This window comes from Dasypus novemcinctus, chromosome 2 (assembly GCF_030445035.2).
Source record: "Dasypus novemcinctus isolate mDasNov1 chromosome 2, mDasNov1.1.hap2, whole genome shotgun sequence".
NCBI lineage: Eukaryota > Metazoa > Chordata > Mammalia > Cingulata > Dasypodidae > Dasypus > Dasypus novemcinctus.
The window spans coordinates 166,943,405-166,955,687 of record NC_080674.1 but is presented as its reverse complement, the minus strand read 5'-3'; the positions used below and the strand labels follow the sequence as shown (position 1 = coordinate 166,955,687).

Genomic DNA, 12,283 nt, shown 5'->3' with positions numbered 1-12,283 from the left:
AATAGTGTCATGAGGAGTAGGATACTAGTCACCTGGCATTCATTTGGTCTGTGTTTCCATTTGGACTAACTTCTTTCATATTACTCATCTGTACTTTCATATTTAGAGTTCCGTTGGAGCTGACTTATTCCTCATCCAGTAATGGTATGTTAGCTGGGCCTGGCAAATCAGGGCACTGCATAACCTTCCTCTTCTGCTCTCCCACAATAGTGAATGGTTCAGCGATGGGCAGAAGAACCAAGTAAGGCCACTCAGAGCCAAGAAGACACAAGCTGGTTGAACTGTCAGAGTTACTGCTCTTTTCCTGCTGGCCCTGAAGGAGAGAATGGGAGGCTGCAGCTGTCATTGTGCCACCACAAGGACAGAGTCTATTTGAGAGGAAATAGAGCTCAGATATGGGGATAAAGACCAGACCTTGCTTCATCAGGTTCTATGATATAGGGGGAAAAATTCCCATTTTGCTTAAATTATTTTGGTTTGGGTTTTCTGCAATTTGAAATCAATTTTTAAACTAAAATGGGTACAGAACTCCCTATTCATAGGGGTGTTCAAATAGAAGATAACCAGCCTTCAAGAGAGGGGATTTCCAGATTATGTGGACAATTGGCTTTGAAGACTTCCAACTCTACATTATTGTCTTCTCCGAAGATCTCCTTTATTTTTCCTTTTTTTTAGCCCAGTGGAGTTGGTAGGTTCAAAGAGATTCCAAGAACATTGGGTTGGTTATCCCTCAGGGCCAACCAATATAGAAGTTAATACATGTCTAGTATGGGATGCATATTTAATGGAAAAATCCATAATGTTTAATCTTGGAATGAATGATTTATGGAGAGCTGGATTATTCACTTTGCACTAAATTAAGTTGTCTTACTTAGCCAAAACAAGGCTTCCTGACAGGATTTGCATCATAGCCTTGGCTGAGTAATGAATTTCACGGCCAGAATGAATTATTGATTAGACCTTTGTATCATCTGCCTGGAAGATGAAGGAAAACTTGTTTAATTTTAAAGATGTTCATATCTAGACATATATACATAAAAGAGTTTTGAGTACTGTACTTTAACTGTCCATCATTTAATTATCCCATGAGTATTTATGGAAACTGAATCTGAATTACATTACAGTGTCAGGTTATTTTTAGTCAAAAATAAATAATATTCCCCATCTGTGGATGTAAATATTTTCTCTCTTGTTGTTCTAATTATATATGTTTAAGGTCCAGAGGTCTAATTTATCTAAAAAAAAAAAAAATTTTTTTTCTTAAAAAAGCCCTGAAATACCAAGTACTTAATAATGATTACTAACATTTGTATGATGTGTTTAATTTTGGGAAGTGTTTTTACCTCACTTTCCTCAATACATAATAGCTAGCACTTAACCATGTACCAAGAAGTTTGCTAGTACTATTACACAGTATCATTCAATTCACAAAACCCTACAAACTAGGTATTATTATTATCCCCATTTTGGAAGGTAACTATGTTGTCCTAGGCCATATAGAGCCATAGTTTAAAACCAGATGGTCTGACTCTGGAACCCAAGCTTTAAGCCTGTATCTTGAACAATCTCTATAAAGGCTATGGTTATTGAAAATTGGATATGGCTCTCTGCAGGGAGTCTAGAATTCCATCAGTAATTTTTTTAAAGTACAGTACTAACATTCCCATTTTTCAGAGGAAGAAAGACACAGGGAGAGAAAATGACATACGAGAATTCATTGCTTTATATTGGGCTGCATTTCCTTTCATCATCAAAAGAAATCCAAGACAAGCTCCCGGATAGATAGCACATTCATTCATTGAAGAACAAAATTTTTCTCTTGAATCCTTTCACTATACATTACAGTTATAATGGGCTGAATTTTAAACAATAAATGCAAATGTGAAAAAAAAGAAGTATTTCATTTTCTCTAAATCAGACTCTAAGACTATATCCCGGTGGGTTGTAAGGAAATTAATTTTCAATCATTTTTAGAGGCTCTCCTCCCCCTTCCAGGGGTCACATCTGAGACTGGGAAGCATAAGTTATGGCAAGGAAATGGGAGAAAGACTCCTTCATTTTCAATCCATCATGGCTGCCAGTAAATGCTCAATTACTGAGCCTGAGGTTGAGAGGATAGGTCTCTTGAAGATAAATGTCTCAGTTGCTTTTGTCCCAAGCTTGGTCCCTGAAATATTTGCCCTGGTTGGAATCCTCAGTGCCTGGAGTGCAGCCGCCCTAGCTACCCCAGGCAGCCATTCTCCTCTCCAAAGGCTGACCACATCTCTTAAGCACCAGAGTGGCAAAAGGCCAATGCTATTTTGTGGATCACCTTCATCTCCTTCCCGCTCTTGGGGCAGTTTCTCTTTTTTTTCTCTTACTTCAACTTTTCTGCTTCAAACACACTCCCCTTTCTCTGCTTTCCACATCGTTCCCCAAGTGTGCCCATGGAGTTCAAGGTTCTGGAAAACAAAGGCCAAGAAGTCCAGTGTTCTGAGGACACCTTCTGCTCTTAATTTTGCAATATAGATGTCCCCAGAGGTATGAGAGCCCAGTGGTCCCTGCTCTCAGTGGGGTGGGGAGACAAACAGGATGAACAAAACAAACTAGCAGCTCAATAAATCAGTAAATCATCCTGTCACATGACACTTCCTTTTTAGTTCCTTTTTGAAGAAGAGAAACGCACGTGATTGATCCTTACTCGTCCATGCCTGGAATACTGATTTCAAGTAAAGGTGCTGCCTTTCAAAAGGGATGTGAACATACAGGGAATTTTAAACAGTACCTTGGGAAGACCTTGGAATGCTTCTTTAGAGAACAGTAGCTGAAAGGCAGCCTGAGGAAAGGGTTCTGATCTGATCTGTGGAGCTTTACAAAAAAGAACTAGTCCTGATAAATGGAAGTGACTAGAAGGTATATCCATGGTCTGTAAACTGAGAGATCTTTCTAGAGAACAGAAAGAGTGGTATGGGCTACTTGGAGGTAACTGGCTTTTCTGATAATGGAATATTCCAACAGAGACTGGAAGATAGGGGTGTTGTAGTAGTGTTCCAAATAATATTTCAATATCACATCATCTTTTTTTAAAAAAAATATCCTTTTTAGTTTTTATTTTTAAAATATACATAAATCACACAAAATGTTACAATAAAAAAATATAAGAGGTTCCCATATATCCCACTCCCCACACACCCTAGTCCTCCCACACTGACAACTTCTTTCATTAGTGTGGAATAGTCATTGCAGTTGATGAGTACATTTTGGAGCACTGCTACACAGCATGGATTATAATTTACATTGTCGTTTACACTCTCTCCCAGTCCATTCAGTGGGTTATGGCAGGACATATAATGTCCTGACTCTGTCTCTGAAATATCATTCAGGACAACTCCAACTCCGGAAAATACCCCCACATGACAGACACCTCCTCATTTTCCCTCTCCCTGCCTCAGCAACTCCCACGGCCACTGTCTCCACATTAATGATACAATTTCTTCCATTTTTAGAGTCACAATAATTCTATAGTAGAACACCAGTGAGTCCACTCTAATCCACATTTTATTCCTCCATCCTGAGGACCCTGAAATGGTGAGGGACACTACATCTTTAAGGAGACTTCTTACCCTAGGATTCTATTCGAAGATTAATCAGCTGTGCTCATAGCCACTGTGGGTGCTTGAAAACTAAGATGGTTAATGTTACATGACAAATACCAACAAAGGTAAGGCAAACCGCTCATCGTCACGAGGTGCATGTGTGTGAGCGAGCACGAGCGAGCCTGATACCCAGATGAAAGAGATTTCATCTGGGCATGAGCCTGATACCCAGATGAAAGAGATTTCCAGGCATCTGTGTTTCTATAGAATTACTAAGAAGACTCCTGAAGCAAAGTCCATGAATGCAGAGCAGCTGGTTTCAAGATAAATGTAAGGTTTTCTGAAAGAGTGAAGGGCTGCTAAATGTGATCAGGAAAGTGAAAAACAACAAAAACTAAAACCTAAAACCAAAAATCAAAAACAAAAGTAGGCTCCAGCCAGAAAGGCCTTGTGTAGTCTGGTCTTTATGGAAGAGGAGAAACTGGAAGGCCTTCTTAGCTGTGATCAGGAGACTACCCAGCAGACACCGCTCTTCCCACAGATAGAACAGTCGACTCTCAGGGCCTCATGGGTGCGTGGAAGGTGGTCTGGTTCTAAAGTCTTCATGTTCTATGCGGGTCAAGTGAGGCCCAGAGAATGTAGGGAACTTGCCTGTCATCACCCAGAGTGGTTTAGCCCGGAATAGAGCCTTCCCCACAGCCTGCCTCCTCTTGGCCGAGGGTGAACTGTGTAGGAGTACCTTCCCAAAGCACCAGGGTCATGCTAAAATTTGAGAAAATAATGTTTTGGAAAAGTTGCAAAGTTTGGCTGAAAAGGAAGGGACTCCTATTTCTGCTTATCTCTTTGTATTCGACTCAGCAAGCATTTCTCTGGTACCTACATTCTTGCTACTTAGTGTGCAAATGAATCACCTGGGGATCTTGTTAAAATGCCAGTTCTGATCCTGTAGATCTGGGGTGGGGCCCAGGAGTTTGAATTCCTAACTAGCTCCCGGGGTTGCTACAGCGGGTCCGGGGCTTGCTGGTGCTTGGACGCTGCTTCCTGAGAGCCCAGGCTCAGCCTTCAGCCCTCCTCTGCCGCTGGGACTTGCCGTACCACGTCCTGTCTCTCAATAGCCTGCACCTGGACCCACTTGAGCCAGGGCTTCACGCATCCCCTGTGAGCTCCTAATAGGGAGAACGGGGCTGGGCCAGCCATTTCCAATGCTACTTATCTTCCTTACAGAGAAGGTAACAGCAGCTAGAATCTACTAACAAATCCCCTTTTGTTGGACATTCGGAAGGGGTTCCAGGTAAGGCAATTTGGCAGCAGGCATGGTTGTAAATGATTCTCGCTGGATTTAATTCTGAAATCTCTCCAAACACTGGGACGTAATGATGCTTGTTGAACTGAATTAGGGTCAGTTCTCAGAAGTTTTGGGGGTTTCCTCATTGCTCTATAAAACCAAATTGAGTACAGGGGACCCTCACACTATTAATACTTGCCTTCTCTTTCTTTGACCCATTCCACCTCTCCAAAAAAATCTATTTGGAGTTACTTAGATTTGTTCTGCGAATTTCATTACCATCATGCCATTCATAATTCATTACTTAACCTCTGTGGATGGCAGGAAGTGCAATTTTGAAAAGCCCACTGGAATAAAATCACAGGGTTAATAATCTCTGCTCTTTGTGAGTAATTGGAAAAGTGGTATCCTAGTAACAAAGACATTAGCAGAAAACTAGGTGGTACCAACTTTCATAGAAGAAATTCTATAGTGACTAGAATAATTTTATTATAAGCATCCTTTCTCCTAACTCATACAGGACTAGGCCATGCTTTGAAGTGGACCCCTTTTAATTTAGAAATAGTTTTCAGCCAGAACTATTCCATACAGACACCAGCAGCTAGAGTAGCTTCCTTGATGCAAAAGTAGAATGCTCCGCACACTATTTTGCTTCTTGCTTCTTCATTTAAAAATGAGTTTAGAGATTGTTCCATATCAACATGCATAGATTTGCCTTGTTGATATTTAGATGTTGGCTGGTGTTCAACTGCATGGAACATTCATAATTTATTAACCTACCATGTATTGATAGGTGTTTAGAATGTTTACCAGGATCCTTAACTTGCATTTTCAAGATGCAGAATTGGAGAAAGGGAAGGAAGCTCATGGTTCCCTGAAGCTAAATGAAATAATGGTCTGAGTAAGCATTAGCCAAGTCTGGTCTTTGGTGTCTATATGAATCTTCTGGAAATCCTTCCTGAGAGGAAGACATTTCTCCCAAATTGGGGGAAATAAAAAGGCTATCGCTGAGACAAAGGAATCAATACATTTCAAGTGCAAAGAGCCGGGCTGAGAGTGCAGGGCAAAATGCAAATACCTCTGGGGGAGGGTCAGGGTGAGCCCACCGCTTATTTAGCTCCAGCATTCAGTAGCTAACAATTTCCTCATCTAGGAAGAGAGGTCATTGGGTCAATCTAGCAACTGCCAGACACTTTTACTGAAGAATCCAATACAATGGGAAAGATTAGGTGAGGGAGGCTGAGGCTTATGTGAAGTCATTTCCAGCCCCCGCCCACTGAGCCAGACTGTTGCTGAGAACTATTTTGTGCTTTTACTCTCGTTCTCCCACCCCAGCAGGCAGTGCCTGTTTGGTTGTGTAGATGAAATTGTTCTGTTTCAATACTTCTTTACATAGTTCAAGGAGCCTGGAGACTGGAGCCTGGTAGGAACTTGATGAATTTTAGATGGTTCTGATTGTCTGGCTCTCTAGTATTTCCAAAGAACCATTTTCACCCTCCTGTCCCACTGGTGCTGGGAAGCCAGCATTCTCCAGAGCATCTTATAGTCTTACCTCTCCTTTCAGGGCCCCTCATGTGCACCACCTCGCATCCCCACCGCCACATCTGCTTTGGGCTCTCATTAGCCTGAACTATTGCGGTAGTCTCCTGACTGGTCTCTCTGCGTGTGGTGTTTTCCCCTGCTGACTCATCAAGAACCAGTGCTAGGGAACTTTCTCAATCACCCCTCAGTGAACGGTCTTACTTCAAAACCTTTGATGGCTCACCTTGCTCAGAGGGTGCGGTCACAATTCCTTAGCTGGACATTCACTGGACTCTCTGAGCTGGCTCCCCTTCCCGCCGCCCCCCCTTCCCCCCCCACTTTTTTCCCAAACTTAGCTCTTAATATTTTCTATGAGTGGCCTTTGCTCTGCCAAAATGGTCTGAATAAAGGCTAGAATCTAGATCCCCTTTCTAGTTAATTTCACTGCTTTTCATACTTAATACTAAACAACTTCAAAAATAAGCCCCACATTCTTAATAAACTGGAATGCATGGGGATTAGCCTTTTCTGAGTTAATTGCATTTGCTACATAATTTAAAATTTTCTTCTTCCTTTGACTCACCCTCAAATCACAACTACCTCTTACGGATTTTGTTCAAAACCTTTCCAAATGTTCAGTTCTGCTGTAAGACCCTCTATTTTTAAAAAAAATAATTAATTTTTTGTCTTTATTCATTTTTTTAATATTACATTAAAAAAATATGAGGTCCCCATATACCCCCCACCCCCTCACCCCACTACTCCCCCCATAGCAACATTCTCCTCCATCATCATGAGACATTCATTGAATTTGGTGAATACATGTCTGAGCATCGCTGCACGTCATGGTCAATCGTCCACATCATAGCCCACACTCTCCCACATTCCATCCAGTGGGCCATGGGAGGACCTACAAGGTGTGGTAATTGTCCCTGCAGCACCACCCAGGACAACTACAAGTCCCGAAAACACCTCCACATCTCATCTCTGCTGTAAGACCCTCTAATGTTGTTAGAATAACATTTAGAACCTCACTGATGGCTGAAGAAGACTAAGCTAAGAAAAGTTGAGGTGATTAGTCTCAAGGTACCCTGACTACAGTCCTGACCTTGAAAGTTTTCCTTTTAGACCAGTTACCAAGATGGGCATATTTTCTTGCAATAAAGAGAACTGTCTTTGAGGCATAGGGCATGGGAACCATAGGTAACCTTGAATTTCTATAGCCGTCATATGCCACTTTGGGAGAAAGTCAGAAGAGAGGACTTTTGAGTTACTACTTTAAAACAAAAATAAAGGGCAGGAGGTGAGCGTGCTCATGCAATTCACCTAAGAAATGCCCTTCCTGGGCACCATTTCTTATTTGTTGCACTTTTTTTTTGGTGATTTCTCACCTTTCTCATTGGCAACATTTCTGATGACTTCTCTTACAAAATGTATTCACCTCTGCCCTTGATATTTATTTAAACAATGGTCCCACTTGTATAAAAAAGTTTGCTGTCCCAAGGCATAAGGCAGGCTTTGCCCCAGTACTCCGAATCCATTGATTTGAAATTCTCCTTTATTGGTCAAAGAATGTTGGAGCTAAGTTGATTGAAATTCATTGACTTAAGCTTTGAAAACTCCTCTGTCTACATTCTGGCAAGCTTTGAAATAAAGTATACTACTCCTTTAATATCTGCAGATTGAGGCAAGACAACAATCTTCTTCCTGTTGATAATTTTTTAGAGCCTTACCTTTTGAGGATGGATGTGAGGGCTTCGGAGGAAGAGAATGAACTAGTGATATGGGCTGAGAGGTGATGCTATGTTCAAGCAAACCCAATAAATATCAAGAGTATTTACAAATACCTTATTGTGAGAGCTCTTTCTTCTCAGAGGAGAAATAATTGAGTTGAAGATCAGTCTTATTGATTTTTGTCTGATGCAGTTACTTGATTTGTTTCCAAGTTATTTTATTTTTACTATCAGAAAGTTTTACCTTGCACAGATGCTTCACAGGAAAGAATTGAAGGTGGGCTAGGGTATAGGGAAGGGAGTTATGCATTTCTCTCTGCATAACTACCAGCGATAATACCAGATTTGTAACTCAATCATTTCTAGGTATTTCTTTTTGGGTTTTACGTTTTCCCATTGGGATAACTGATATTTATATACAAAGTAATTTAAAATAGTTATGACTGTCTTTAAGGCATGCCAGGTAATTGCATTTTTTACAGTTTTTCTTTTTCCTCATGAATAGTTGTTTTTCACTCTGCTTGCTAATGGTAAATTTCTGTATGCCTTTTTTTTGTTTGCAACAAATATTTATTGAAGAAAGGATTTGGATAAGCACATTGGGTAGCTCTCAGCTTTACAAAAGGAGGTGAGATTAAGAGGGCATCCTCATGCTTTTAGCTGCCAGCATTTTTGTAGGATTCAGACTAGTTTCTCTGGTTCCCATGGAAGTTTATTCTGAAAAATAGAAAAGAAACTCTTGAAAATTGAAGCCCACAACTGACCCTCGTTTGGTAGAGAAAAAGGGCAAACTTTCAGTTTTGTTTTTAGTGGTCTCTATGATACAAAGGAACATTATAGAAAATTATGTCCCTGGACAGCAAAACCATAATTGGATATTTTAGAGAAATTAAATGGTAATTGACTCCTAATGAGTTCCTAATAACACTGCTAAAAATATGAAAAAGAAAACACTTTCGCATTACCACATATTTCTTTGGGGTATGCAGACAGTTTATTTTTCTTTCATTTTCCCCTGATGGTTATTAGCTATACATTGACATTTCCATGAAATTGTAGTCACTCCTTTAAATACTTTTGGCTAAGAATGAACCAAATTCAGGACCCTAGCTTTGTTTGTTCCATGTTACATTAAACCTTTGAATCAATCCATTTTCCCTGTCTTCAATATTATTTTACAGGGAAAAGGCTTTCTGGATTATCGAGAGTCTTGCTATTAAAATGCAACTCCACACCTGTTGGTCTACCCAAACTCTGAAAAAGTGACTGGGCATTACTCTATCATTGATCATGTCGCATGTCTGCAGCACATCTCAGAGGAGGCAAATGCATTAAAAGAGGTTCATGAATTGTTCTGAAAATACCATGAGAACACAAAGTCCTGAAGGCTTTGTCCTTTTTCACCTCTGTGCAATATTGATGGATTGGATGTGGGTGACCGTGAGAACAGAAGAGTCAGAGCCAGATTACGTGCAGACTGATTTTTCTCTCACAGCTGCCAGTAACCCCACTGCAGCAGGGCATTGTAGTGCAAGTACCACTAGCTCTAATCCTTTTTGTATTTGTGGCATCCTTTTTGTATTTGTTTTTATCTTCTTCTAGGATATAGAAATGGGGTGAGACTTCAGAAAATGTGACAGACAAGGGAAGATTTAGCCACAGTACTTGATTACTGCTAAAACCTTTGAGCTACCCTGCTCTAAGCGTTGTGGACCACTCTACAGTGGTCCAAGAGAAACAATGCCTCAGAAAAACGCAAGCATTGAACAGTGCTCCAAATGTCTAAATGCTGGGATTTTGTGGACAGTGTAGCTTCCTGAGCTGCTGAATATCTTTGATCTCTGCCTCCTGGTTAGGCTCCCACCAACTCATCTCTCTACTCCTCAAAAGCAAGAATTAGAATGCTGCTTTCTCCTTAGACCACCAACAAAATATGATGAGCTTATGGTAATGAAGACCGTCATGAATATGAAAAAACCTGCTGCTCTGCAATGCAAGAATGCATCAAGTGCAATTAAATTATAATTGGGAGGTAATTGGTTGGCATTAATATTAATAACTTGGCTCAAAGTTTTATAACAGCATCAAACTGCAGAAATAAAACCCACAGTTATCAGAGTTGGGGCAAGGTAGGCTAAAGATCAGTAGGATCACCTAGCAAAGTATGGAGCTTTAAGTGCAGCCTTCAACTGTAGCCCTTCACCTGCACTCCAGTTCTACGTGTATGATCTTGAGGAAGTCATATTACATCTCTGGGTCTCATTTAACACATTTGTAGAAAGAGAGTATGTTCAGGAAGTAGTACAGGTCTCCCTAAGGTTACTGGAAATGCATAAAAGTACTTTTTGACTGATTGTCACAATGAGGGGCGATGCTGTGGGCGGTAAATGGTCAGTGTTTTGCAATGCAGGGGACAAGGGAGCACAAACAATTATGTCACTGAGAATGCTAATAGTGCCACGGTGATGAGCTTGACCTGTATGGGAGCTGAGCTAGTCCATCAATCACATTGCTCATGAGAATTGGGGCTAAAGGTAGGAAACAAGAATCTATTGCCAGAGAACTTCTTGAGCTTAAAAAAAAATTTTAACAAGTGCTTTTATAAGAAAGAAGAAGAAAATATTTTCAGCCAGCTTTTTGTTTCCTCATAGGTCATGTTGGCCTCTAAGACATTTGTAAACCTTCTGTTCATATTTCCTTGTTACCATTTCAAGTAGCACTGAGATATTTCATCGGGCACACATAACCACAGGATAAAAACACAGTGTTCTCAATTCTCTTAGCCTGCTCCTGCCTGGTGCGTGGAGGCTGTCCAAGTGCAGGGTGGAATGACAAGTTCCAATGTAAATAGCAGACTCCTGCTTCTGAGCGTGACTCACAGATTAAATTTTCCAGAACAAAATCAAATAATGCACTGTGAAAACAGTCACCTTGGCCCCATTGGAGTGGGCAGAAAAAGGTTCATTTTACTGGAAGAATTGGACAGCGACCTAAGGTCAAAGAATGGGGAAAGTTGCTCAAAGAAGCCAATTTCATCATTTACAAGTGAGAAAGTTGAGGGCAGCAAGAGGAGGATTTACCTGAGGCCGCATGGCAAGTGAGTGGCCCAGCCGACACCACAGGTATTGGAAGTTAGAGCAGCATGATTTTGTGCCAGAGCCAGGTTTCTTCTGAGCAAAGTCCATTTGTGGATGAAGTCCTAACAGAACAGCCAATGTCAATTGTGAAGGACCCCTGTGTTCTTCTGCCAGCCAGCTTCTAATGTGTCGGCAATTTGAGTTTCCCTAGCACCAGCCTAAGGACAGTGGGAGCCGTCAAATGACCCTGACCTGGCTGCCTTTTGGTGAAGATGGTTGTCCAGTTGATGAAAGCTATTTTATTATTCAGGCCTCTTTCTATTGCAAGGGACAGAAACTCAATCAGCTTAACCAATAATGATTTATTGGCTTCTGTAAGTAGTAAGGAAGAGAGGAGCTGAAGCACGCAGGGCTCAGAGGATGCCATGGGGACTCCCAGCTCTTAGTGTTGCTATTCTCTCTTGTGTTTCCCTTTGTTAAAGGGGGGCTGTGTGACTGTACATAAGCACTTTTTTGGGGGGATACTGGCAATCATTGATTTATAGTCTTCTACAACTGTCCCAGCAGAAACTCTCAAGGGAAAGATTCTGTTAGGGTTGCGTTCCAGCCTTGGGCTAACTGCTCTAGCCTTGGACTGGAGAGCTCTGTCCAAGGCCCTACAGGGTCTGGTCTGGCCCCTGCCTACCTCGTGAAGCTGATCTTGAACTCCTTTTTCTCTCCAACAGTCTGCACCAGCCACTCCAGCCTCCTCCTGCCCTTTGGAAGAAGGGCCTCTGTCCTGTGTCAGGGCGTGTGCACCTGGTGTTACTTTAGCCTGCAGGTTTCTTCCCTTGTTCCTTATCTTTCTGTTCTTAGGTAAAATAGGACTTCCACATAGAAGCAGACTGCAATCACCCTGTCTAAATTGGATACTTTCCACCATTGTCTTCTATCTCAACACTTTTTTTTTTTTTCAGATCACAATATATAATCATTCATTCATTTACTTATTTTTATCTCTTTCTTCCACTGGACTGACAACTTAATGTAAGCAGGGTCTTATCTGTTCCTTTCAACCTTATGTCCTAAAGGCCTGGAGAAGTGTCAGGTATA

At 41.2% G+C, this 12,283-nt stretch overlaps 1 long non-coding RNA gene across 1 annotated transcript; it reads right to left on the bottom strand.

Annotated features, from left to right (window-relative positions):
• Positions 1-8,367: 8,367 nt before the first annotated feature.
• LOC111766037 (uncharacterized) lies at positions 8,368-12,032 on the bottom strand. Its single transcript, XR_002798200.3, has 3 exons — positions 11,877-12,032; positions 11,195-11,313; positions 8,368-8,831 (listed from the first exon to the last, which is right to left on the bottom strand). It is a non-coding gene; the product is annotated as an uncharacterized lncRNA (long non-coding RNA).
• Between the last annotated feature and the right edge of the window lie 251 nt (positions 12,033-12,283).